The following is a 12,877-nucleotide window of genomic DNA, read 5'->3' on the forward strand; positions in this document are numbered from 1 at the left end:
TTGGAGTAGAAAGACATGGGTACCAATTTTGAATTCGCCCGAATATGTACTTTCCAAAAATATATGGTTTGGGGGGGGTCAATGTATTTTTTTGTGTTTTTACTCAAAAATGCAGTAGATGTGTTGAATTTTCAGTAGCTAAAGAGACCTCTGGGGCAATTTCTATGCACTAACTTCCTTTTGGGGTCTCTAAATGCCAGATACATCGGTGATCCTATGCACAATGGGCATCAAACTGTTCAGTGGGCCCTTGGCTTTCATATTTAGGGTGTTTTCTTGGTACCTAATATTATGTGGGAGATATGGTGCTTGAAAGTGGAAGCTTTGAGGCAATTTTTTTTTAGAATTTTCATAATTTTTTTTATCAGGAAAGCATTGCTGTTTGGTACTTAGGAGTTGGAAGACAAAGTTACCCATTTTGGATTTGGCAGAATGTGTACTTTTCAAAAATATATGGATTCCTGGGGTAAAACCTAATGTTCCAGGATTTTTGGCTTTGGAATGTAAAGTATGCCGTATTCTGCTGTAATGCTTTGAAAATTTAGTAATTTACTGCTGGGAGTTTTTGATCTGTAGAAGTCAGAAATCTCAATAAAACTATTCATATCAGGTATTGGCACGTTTGGGAGACTGAGGCTTTCATTTATCAACTACAATTACTCCGAGTCTGCTCCTAGTCACTCAATGAATCAAACCAAATTTAAATCAGCCAGTCTCAATAAGCATTCGTTCATCCCCTCATAAAATTGGTCCAGGTGCCTTGCCCCAGACCCTTCACTTAGGGAAGATTTTTTCACGACTGGTTCTTCTTAAAAAATCACACAAATCAGAGTTTCTCATGAACACTCACCCCACTGATCCAATGGTTGGGGGGCAGCGCCCCAGACCCGTAGCAAGGGGAGACCCAGCCGTTACAAGCACAATTTCTCTGATGGGTGCGCACTCCAAACACCGGTGGAAGTGGTAAAGAAACAGCTTTATTTCACATCAATCCCGACGCTTATTGTGTCTTTCAACACGTAGTCACTATGCCTTTCCAATCAGTTGATTTTGTGTCCATAATATAAAATATGTTTTTTGGTATAAATCCCTACATCATGAAAAATATCAAATTCTTTTTTTTTGTATTTAGAGCTCTAAATCCAGAAGTGGAAATACACAAGATTTGGAAAGCTCAGGTTCTCCTGAAAAAAATGATATATAGTTTTCCTACCTAAAGTATCCCCCTCAGTAAATTCCCCTAAAATGAGTGAGCACAGAATGTTTACAAAACATCTGGCACTGAGGGGAACGGAAATGTGAAATTCTGCTGCAATTAAAGGGTTAAAGAAGCTGTTGATTTTTTTTTTCTTTAGAAATGTTTCACCAGCTCCAAGGTGGCAAAAATCACAAAGAAATCTCAAATTGCAGTTGATAAATCCACCCAACAGGCACCTATTGGAAACTTGTGCTCAGTTTAAAAAAAATGACAGTAAGTGGTGGGTGCAGGGGAGAGAGACCCAGGCAGGGGGGGTTATACATATTAATGTCAGTGGGAAGGGGCCTGTGGGAGCTCCTAAGGGTGCACACAGAAAGAATTTAGGGAATCAGGTTTATTTTAAAACTTTGTTTATTTATCCCATCTGCACCAATAAAATAGAATAAAATAGGCCATTTCTGTATTATGACCAAAAAACAACAATAAACAACTCTCGTCTGTGCATGAGTGAAAGCAAATAGCTTTACCCCTTATGAAATAGGCAGCATAGATTTATACAAACACCTGTGATACACAGCAGCACAATAACAAAAGATTTAACATATTTAGTATGATCCATCTGATCATTTTACATCACTTGAAAGAACAACTTCTCTTGGCTGCACAAAATACACACAAATATTTATTTAATGCTTCTCTGGCAAGATGCAAAAAACTAAAAGAACAAGAACAACTAAAAGAATAAACTCAGTAAAATCGAAACAAAATGTTGTTCAGCAGCTCTCCAGGTTTGGAGTTTCAGCAGCTATTTTTGCCAGGAAAGTCAGCACCTCCATGTGAAAGTTGTGTTTGCCATTCACAGTGTAACCATCAGCGCAATAAATGGGAACAGGGAATGTAGAAAGGAAATAGTCATATAACCTGGTTTCTGCTAAGGAGATGCTCCCAAGTCATTTACAGTACCTTGTATAAATAGGAAATGTAGAAGGAAGTGCATATAAAGCCACAGCATTAAAATGTTTTCTCCCCCTTTTCTTGGAGACACATTAAATCCCCCACTCTCCCATATAAATATAACACAATAACCAATGTGTGGTCAGGAAAACAGGCAGAAGTCACAACCAGAAAAAGAGCACCAAAACAAGGCTTAGCAGGATCTGAGCCAACCAGAAGCCAGCTTGGGCATGAGGGAATGAGAGCAGAGATTTAAATAGGGAGTTTTGGTGCCAAAACATAAAAGGAAATGAAGAAAAGGAAGTAAACAGAAAACCATAAGCAAGATGGCGCCTTTGGCTTCAAAATATACAATCATGCATGTCATGACATAACCGTGCAAATGTGCTCAGAAGCCCTGAGACGACCATCCGGTCGGTGCATCCCAAGTTAGGGGAACATTCCGGACTGGTAGTGTGTCTTACAGTAGTTACAGTTACACAGTATGGGTTGAAAAAAAGACCAAAGCCCATTAAGTTCAATCTATAAGTTTAACCAATTAAAATTCTGTGCACTGTACTGTAGCCATATAATACTTCTTATTCATTCAGACCCCAGAAAGTAGTTTGGGACCCAGAATGCTTGGGACTTGGGGTTTTCCGGATAAGGGGTTGTTCCGTAATTCAGATCTCCTACCCTAAGTCTACTAAAAAAAATATTTAAACAGTAATTAAACCCAATAGTATTGTTTTTGCTCTAATAAGGATTAATTATATCTTAGTTGGGATCAAGTACAGGTACTGTTTTATTATTACAGAGAAAAGGGAATCATTTAACCATGAAATAAACCCAATAGGGCTGTTCTGCCCCCAATAAGGGGTAATTATATCTTAGTTGGGATCAAGTACAGGTACTGTTTTATTATTACAGAGAAAAGGGAATCATTTAACCATGAAATAAACCCAATAGGGCTGTTCTGCCCCAATAAGGGGTAATTATATCTTAGTTGGGATCAAGTACAGGTACTGTTTTATTATTACAGAGAAAAGGGAAATCATTTTTAAAAATGTGAATTATTTGGTTAAAATGGAGTCTATGGGAGATGGCTTTTCCGTAATTCAGAACCTTCTGGATAAGGGGTTTACAGATACTTGTATTCCCAAGCAATTGTCATCCCCATCTATAAGGCAAGCTTGATGAATGCTCAGTATCATAAAAAATAACTAGAAAGGGAAGTTTGAGAACAAACTTCATGTTGGGTTGAAAAATGTGGTTTTAATAGTGTCTGAATGGCAGCAATTTGCATTTCCCCACTGAAAGTCAATGAGTGACATCTGATTGGAAGTTGGTGGCTCCGCCCCAACTGCAGTTACCCAGTGACTAACTCTGTGAAGTTTAGGGGCCCTAGGATTAATAGTTACAGAATGGCAGCAGTTAAAATTTAAACCAATAAAAGTCAATAGGTAAATTGTGATTGGTGGTTGGTGGCACCACCCCCTTTTTCTAACCTTGAGTCAAAGCCACCCAGTGACAAACAGTGGGCACCCTGGCATAAATAGTGTGAGAATGGCAGAATTTTAAATGAAACCTGATTGGCTGTTAGTGGCCCAACCCACTTTTCCCAGTGACCAACTTTGCAATGTTTGGGGACCCTGACATCAGGGCCGGAACTAGGGGTAGGCAGAAGAGGCAGCTGCCTAGGGCGCAACGACTGGGGGGTGTCAGGCCTACCCCTAGTGCTACTTTGTCATTGCCTCCGCCGCTAGCGATGTAGCGAACTATTCGCCGGCGAACTAATTCGCACGAAAATTGGGTGTTCGCAAGTTCGCGAACTTTTAGCGATGTTCGCAATTTTGGGTTCGCCTTAGCTGGAGCCAAATTTTTACCTCTCACTCCAGAGCCAGCAGATACATGGCAGCCAATCAGGCAGCTCTCCCTCCTGGACCACCCCCTTCCATATATAAACCGAAGCCCAGCAGCCATTTTACATTCTGCCTGTGTGTGCTTGATGAGTTAGCATAGGGAGAGAGCTGTGCAGGGATTTGAGGGGCAGTTTAGGTAGCTTTGCGGACTAGTAATCTACTTTCTACTGCTCTGTATTAGCATAGGGAGAGAGCTGTGCAGGGGTTTGAGGGACAGTTTAGGTAGCTTTGCTGACTAGTAATCTACTTTCTACTGCTCTGTATGTAGCTGCTGGGGGCAGCTGTCCTGCTGATCTCATCTCCTGTAACCCAATAGTCCTTGTAAAAGCAGTTTATTGCACAAGTTTAGAAATGTAGTGTGATTTCTGCCCTTTACAGCACAAAACGCAACGCTGTGTCAACAACGTATTTTTCAGAGAAATTTTTGCACTTGATCCCCCTCCTGCATGCCCCTGCCCAGGTCGTGGCACCCTTTAATCAACTTTAAAATCAGTTTTCTGGCCAGAAATGGCTTTTCTAGTTTTTAAAGTTCGCCTTCCCATTGAAGTCTATGGGGTTCGCAAAGTTCGCAAAAGTTCGCACTTTTTGGCAGAAGTTCGAGAACGGGTTCGCAAACTTTTTTTGTTTGGTTCGCTACATCTCTATCTGCTGCTTGTCATTAGCGGCGGAGGCAATGACCAATCTAATCGCACCGCCCCCCCTGCACCTCCTCCTGTGCTTTGGCGCGCATGCGCCGTTTGGGGGGTGGGGAGGTGGGCGGAGTTGGCCGACCGGGTTGCCTAGGGCGCCCGGTCGGCTTGGCCCGCCCCTGCCCGACATTAAACATGTGAGAATGGCAGCAGTTAAAATTTCCCCACTGAAAACAATGAAACAAATGTGATTGGCTTTTGGCGGCCCCACCCACTTTTTCTAACCTTGAGTACAAAGTGCAAAGTTTGGGAACCCTGGCATCAAACCAATAAAAATCAATAGGTGAAATCTCATTGGCTCTTGGTGGCTCCGCCCACTTTTCAAAACTAAAACTGCAGTCCCCTAGTGACCAACTGTGAAACGTTTGCGGACCCTGGTGTTAATTCTGTGAGAATGGCAGCAGGTTGGATTTCCCCAATGAAAGTCAATAGGTAAACTCTGATTGGCTGTTGGTGGATCCGCCCACTTTTTCTAACCTAGAACTGCAGTTACCTGGTCCTTAAACCTGCAAAGTTTGGGGACCCCGGCGTTATTACTGTGAGACTGGCAGCAGGTTGGATTTCTGACAAGTCAATAGGTAAAATCTGACTGGCTATTCACAGCCCCGCCCACTTTCAGCATCCATCAATCATCCTATTTTCATTCAGGCTGAGCCCATGACTGTGTGATTCAAGTTTGGGGGGTGTGGCCTCAAAGCTGTAAGATTGGCAGCAGGTTCAATTTCCAAATAAAAGTCAATGGGTGAAATTTTTTTGGGCGCCACAAAATGACAGGGGGCGGGATCACTTAGAAAAGCACAAGCAACCTGCTCCGCTATAGGGCGAAGATGTGTGGGGAGTTTGGGTGCTGTACCCCTAAAACTGTAGGAGGAGTAGCGTTTAGAAAATGGGGGGCGCTAAGAAGAAGCAGAAGAATCAGCTGAAGTGAAAGAACAATATGTTGGGGTTTTCAACCCAATATTATAAATAGTAAAATGGACCCAGAAACCCGGTTTCTACGTATCGATCATTCCCCTGTTCATAATAGGGACTTTTTCTTCCGTGTTTGTTACTGGCAGTTCAGCAGTGTTGCTGAGTGAGTTGAATCTCACCCCTTCTGACTGTGATATTCCTGCAGGATTCCCTGCTCTGAGATTCCCATTTACTGCAAAGGAGAAAACAAAGAACATTCATATAAATATTTATAGCTGAGTTTATTGCAAATTAATAAAGGGCACATTATTATCATCAATATCTCACAGTTAAAGTTTATACCTATAAAATAAAAAGCACTGAACCTGGTGTGTGTTATGGTTTCATAGTAAAGAAAATATAAATTAATCCAAAAAGAACTTTTCTTAAAACAGTATGGGAGATAATTTGGATAAAGGGTTCTCACATAAGAGATCAATACCTGTACTGCCCAACCCTCCGGCACTGGCACTCAGATGCTTTAAAAGATATATTTGTTGAAGTAGATTATGTGAATAACAGGTATGAGATCCCTTATCCAGAGAGCTATGGGGACTTAATTATTTAGCAAATGTTCATTATATACAGGTAGGTGCCTTAGCCAAGCCCTATCATAAAGATAAAGCCATACAATTAAGCCGCCGTTCACACAATAATATTATTGTAGGTAACCTAATTTCATAGGATATTCAGAGTACTGGTATCGCAAAAGCCTTCTATATCGGTCGTCTCGCCACTCGGTTGGGACAAAAAAAATGCAAAATCTGCGTTCAGGGCTGAATCGTCAGGTAGGGGTAGAATCCCTATTGTTTCTACCTCCATATCGGATTATTCAGCCCCTGATCGTCAAGTAGAGGGTACGAAAGATCTTTCCTGCGACCAACGATCACAAGAAAGATCGTAATTGGTACGTGGCCACCTTTAGAGTTGAATAAAGGGTATAATTAGGAAATGAACTTACCCTTCTTCCTTTTAGATCGGCAATAAACTGCAGCCACAACGATGATTCCCACTGCTATTACACCCAATGGAATCATCCACCATTGGAATGTAGAATTTCCTTCGGACCTTGGAGCTGTAAAGAGAAGTAGCATAAAACAAAGGCCATAGTTGGTCAGACATTAAACAAGATGTGGTTAGTTTGCCTTTAAAGTTAAGAAGTGCCTATGAGTTCAGCACCCAGAGGCCATAAGACAGTTCTAACCGTAATTGCCGGCCTCCCAGTTTTACAGTGTAGAGACTTGCTGGAAGGGGCACAAAACATGACAGATTGTGCCTGTTCTTCTCACATTAAACCCTTCCCTGCACTTAATAAGTGACCCCAGAAATATAACCCAGAAATATAGAAACTATGTTGTTGGCAAAGAAGCAACAGAGTGTCAGCGCCTTAGAGTACTGGGCCTCATTTATTAACACCGGGCGAATTTGTGTGTGGGCAGTAACTCATATCATTATATATATATTTTTTTTTCCCCAGCCAGCTGCAGGTAGAACAACGAATGCAACAATTTGATTGGTTGCCATGGGTTACTGCCCATGGGCAATTTTTCCCAATGTTGATAAATGACCCCCATATATACGTGTTCTAAGAAACATGAATTCAATGCAGCTGGTAGGTAAGGGTTAAAGTGCTGTATCTATAACATACTTATACTTTTGGGAACAAATAGAAATCGATTTACCCAAATCCATGTATTTTAAAAATAAAACTGCATTGTAATTTCCATTTTTTCCCATCACCCCGTAGAAGGCAGATTTATGTATATTTTGAAAAATTCCCAACCTTTTCCTGTGTTAAAATATATTATGTCATGGCAGAGACTTGTTTTAGAGATACATTAGAGAAATGTATTCTAAATTTGACTTTTAATAAATTTAAAAAATGTTCTAATGTAGGGAAATGCCCTTTGCACAAGTTGCAGTATCGTTCCCTCTCAGTCATTGTGTGTCCATGTGTAGCCACAACACCAACCCTGGGACTAAGGCCGTTATTTATTCATTGTGCCCTGCAACCTGGATTTTGCACCTAGGGTCCACTTTATCAAAGAAGGTCGGACTGGCTGATTGGTTCTAGGTGTCCTTACAGTTTTTCAATAATTACAAAGACAGGATTTTTCACAAAAATGACTGAATTAGAAGTTACAATTCATTGCGTCTTATTTCCCACTGGCTCATTTTCAACAGGTACAATCTCAGAATATTAATGTCATATAGCACCCGGCCGAGGAGACACTATGTGATACGAGAGGCTTCAAAACAATACAATAACGGTCTGTACTGTTATAACCTTTCATATATGACGATTTCCATCAGAAGCACAATATTCAGTTACTTCCATACGAGGTAAATTATAGGCAAAATTGTTAGATACAAATTAGTTGCAAGAAATATCTATAATTATTATGTAACCCCTATTTGGCTGTGAAAACAGCCCAAACAATACCGGCTAGATAGGCTTTAGAGCATGGGGTACATAGGACTCTGCACACCAGATGGGCTTTTGCAATGTGGAAATATCCTTAGGGTGTAGTGCAACTGAAACTCACTTCGGGTGTGTGCAACGTAATATAAAAGAATGGGTGCCAGAAGGTTCTTTTGCGGTAAAACATACATCAACTTGTTTATTGCCCAAGACAATTAGTCTACAGGGTGATAGCAATACTCACTCAGAGGAGATAGTTAAAAGCTCTGAGGATAGAAAGGGTTGGTGTCCACCGGTTTATCCCACCTGTGGGCAGGGTATAGATAGCCCAACAGCCTGGCACCACTGTGGAGAGTAGTCTGGATAAGTATCTGTGTCTTCAGGATGTGTCCCTTAGCAGCCAAGGATCCCTCACAGCCAACTATGGATCAGGGATAGGAACTGACCTGATACCTGCGTCTTAACCATGTCCTGCTCTAAGGCAACAGTGCCTGTAGGGAAGAGTACTTCCTGGTTGGAGCCAGAAACTGCTCTTTCTAAGTAGACTCACTATCATTCACGGGATCCCTTTTCCCCGACTTCACTAGAGTTGAGGTGTAGTCTCTAGGGTACTCACATTACTGGGGCCCTGTTGATCCCAGGCTCAGTGGAACTTCCACCTGAGACACCAGATGCAGCCAAAGAGAAGAATCCACCCCTTTGCTAAACACAAAGGGGTGGAAAGGGAGTGGCCTACCTATAAACCAATAAGGCACACATGGCACACTAGATACATGGGTCTTTGCCCAGTAACAAGGAATAAGGAAATGGTAGGGTTTTATGAGCATACAATTGTATTAAAGTTAAGGATTCCTGTAAAAAGAGGAATTAGATTGGATGTTTAGTATGACCAAGGGGTGCAGGGCTGCTAGACTTCGCATAGTCTCATTTCTTACAGCTATGATCTTTAAATAAGTATTAACCCATTAGTGCCTTTTACCATTCCTCTTGTGTCACCCTGCCTTAGGCCTATCTATATTGGGGACACAAGTTGGGGCTATAGATCAAATAAAGGGGGTGTCCCATCCGCAGAAAGGTGAAAGTCTCAACACTCTAATGCCCCACACAGTAAGTTAACCCCAGAATATGATATACATGTGGAAAGCACTCATCTACTGTATTTACTGCGGCTTGAACCTTGAAGAGAAACTCTCAAAAATAATTCACCCACCTGCATCACAAGTTACAGGAATATGTGCAGTTCTGGAAGCCTCGCTGATTGGGTTCCGGGCGGTACAGCTGTATGTAACATGTGACTGAGCATTATAGACACGGAGCGTGTGATTGGTCACTTCTGTGCCGGGGCTGTTTGTGTTATTCCAGGTGAGAGTCACATTTGATGCATTCACTGTACAGGTCAAGGTGAGTGTAACGTTACAGGGCCCATTGTGGGTGACATTTAGATGGATCTGGATATCTTCTGATGTGAGGTTTTCTAAATGCAAAGAGAATATTGGATCAGTTGTGACAGTTGGCCTACCTATCCATAGACTTACAAACATAAACTATATATACACCAAGATTTATACTAACTAGATATTAGTATCACAATAGCCTTAGATATTCTGCTTCTTCAAGAACTCATCCAGGCCCCTCTTATAGGCATTAACAGAATCTGCCATTACCCCATCACTAGGAAGGGCATTCCCCAACCTCACTGCCCTCACCGTGAGGAACCCCCTACCCAACATCCCCCGGCAGGGCATTCCCCAACCTCACTGCCCTCACCGTGAGGAACCCCCTACCCAACATCCCCCGGCAGGGCATTCCCCAACCCCCTCACTGCCCTCACCGTGAGGAACCCCCTACCCAACATCCCCCGGCAGGGCATTCCCCAACCCCCTCACTGCCCTCACCGTGAGGAACCCCCTACCCAACATCCCCCTGCAGGGCATTCCCCAACCCCCTCACTGCCCTCACCGTGAGGAACCCCCTACCCAACATCCCCCTGCAGGGCATTCCCCAACCCCCTCACTGCCCTCACCGTGAGGAACCCCCTACCCAACATCCCCCTGCAGGGCATACCCCAACCCCCTCACTGCCCTCACCATGAGGAACCCCCTACCAGGTGGCAATAGTAAATCACAGGGTGACAAAGTCTGGGCACCCCTGGCATACACCAATGATAATTGTAACCTTTATCCCCCAAAGGGATTCCACACCCTCCCCATTGCTGTCACTGGCAATTTCCTTCTCACATGGCTTTAAATCTGGCTTTACATACCGACAAACTCCTCCAACCTCTCTAATCCTTCTGTCCATCTTAAAAAGGGTGTAAACCATTTACATTCACAACACAGTCACATGTTTCATCCCACCAATGATACCAATTATATCATCATTTTCAGCACATGCAATAATCTCCAGATATCATAATTTTCTTGACAAGCCCACCATTTTCCCACCATACAGAGAAACAGCCCCACATGGGTACCACTTTTGTTGATGTTTTGGGTGCACACTACCTGCCCACAAAGAGAATTAGTGGATGTAGGTTTCCCAAAAACCTCTCTGAAAAACTGCTTACACAATGTGATCTTTAGATCCAAAAATGTCAATTGCGCCCTAGCAAAAGTGTAAGTACATTTTAAATTGTAACATGAAATTAATTAGAATAAAAGTCTCTTTCCTCCTTCTAACATATGGCAAGCCCAAACCCTAGGGGGGTGACAGGACTCCGTCTAGGTGTGCTATTCTGTCCATAACAGGAGACATTGGCTTTGGGCCTGGCTACTTGGGAGGCACCAAGTCTTACTGTACCTTGCAAGTATCCTGAGACTGCTACAGGGGCAGCAAGGCAGCCTAATGTATACTGCAGGAAAGGAGCCAGTAAGGGCGGAACTAAATGTGGGGCCAGATTAACAAGGGGGGAAACAAGCCACGCCTACTTGAAAAAACCAGGATACCAAGAGAGTGAGCCTTAGCTGCCTGCTTATGTAGATCAGCAGTATTAGAGACTGTATAGAAGCCCATAGGTCACTGGTTCAATTCCAGGCAGGGTGTTACACTCCTCAACTTCCTTCTCTTTCTTATTTTAAGAATATGTAAACCCCACACACACAAAAATAATCAGCAAACAGCCTTTTTGAAATCTTTCAATACTTGCCAAACTGGTTGTCCAGAGTTAATAGTAAGGCTGCAACATCCCCTTAATCACTTAGATTTCCTTCTCCTCCTGTAACCCACTCGGCCCCCTCCCTCAGGAATTTGCTTTGGCTGTTGGCTTGTGGGCATGCTCAGTTGTTCTAAGCTCAGCTTACTAAACACACCCCCCTGTCTAGCAGCCAGTGAAGAGATGGCATTGCTGGTTCCATAGAAACTCAGCTCTAGCTGGCTGCTTCAGTTTTTTTCTCCTAACCTCCTCTCCTGAGCTCAGCTCAAACAAAGCAGAACTTTTATCAGAGACAGTTCTGCCTGTGTAAGCCTGCATTCTTGATGAAATGTATGCTGAATAAGGGTCTTTGTAAATGTAACTGATTATGTATCAAAGAAAAAATGGCCACCGAGTAAAAGCTGCTATTTGCTTTAGGAAAATGTGATGCCCAACTTATATACATTGTAAGCAAATGTAGGCTTTACATGTCCTTTAACGCAGGGATGTTCTAGTGATATCTCCTGCTTGATAAAGGGGTTATTTTGCCCCGAAACATTGCACCTCCGCAATAAAGAGTTTTAAAGGGCTTGTCCCATTTTTGCAGCTTTGAGTGCCATTGCTTTTTTGTTGCTAGTGATATCTCCTGCCATTTCTCAATAAAATTATTTTATATACCATCCTTTCTCTGCTCTGTGCTAGTTTCTTACAATATTTTTGAACATGCAGTGTTTAGAGATGTAGCGAACCTCACAAAAAAAGTTCGCGAACCCGTTCGCGAACTTCCGCCAAAAAGTGTGAACTTTTGCGAACTTTGCGAACCCCATAGACTTCAATGAGAAGGCGAACCTTAAAACCTAGAAAAGCCATTTCTGGCCAGAAAACTGATTTTAAAGTTGTTTAAAGGGTGCCGCGACCTGGACAGTGGCATGCAGGAGGGGGATCAAGGGCAAAAACTTCTCTGAAAATTACGTTGTTGACACAGCGTTGCATTTTATGCTGTAAAGGGCAGAAATCACACTACATTTCTAAACTTGTGTAATAAACTGCTTTAAAACGTCTGGCGTCTACATGCCAATCAAGTCGTGTAAAGGTTACAGCCGGTTCACACGCAAAGTCAAAACGCCGCAGTAGTGGATACGGAATATATTATTGCTGGTGGAAAAACATCGCTCAGGTGATTTTATTGCAATGTCACAACTATGTGTAACGTGTTTGGTGCACTACTATGAATAACAGCAAACAGCACTGGGCATGTTAAAGAACAGTAAGTTAAATTAAAAAATAAATTAATTAATAATAAAAAAAAAGTGATCTCTGGTTGGTGCTGGGGGTGAACTACTAGGAGCAGCACACCAGTCCCCAACACAGCTAGACTAATAGCACTCAGCTCTATAAATTACAGTAGCAAAGTAAAAAAACACAAATTAAAAAAAATGATGTGAATGTGTGGTTGGTGCTTAGTGCACTACTATGAGCAGCACACCTGTCCCAACACACACAGACGGAGCTGCAGTACACAATGAAAAGAAGAGTAACAGTAATCAGAAAATAAAAGCAGTCCTTACAAGGACTATTGGGTTACAGCAGATGAGATCAGCAGGACAGCTGTCCCCAGCAGCTACATACAGA

This window comes from Xenopus tropicalis, chromosome 8 (genome assembly GCF_000004195.4).
Source record: "Xenopus tropicalis strain Nigerian chromosome 8, UCB_Xtro_10.0, whole genome shotgun sequence".
NCBI lineage: Eukaryota > Metazoa > Chordata > Amphibia > Anura > Pipidae > Xenopus > Xenopus tropicalis.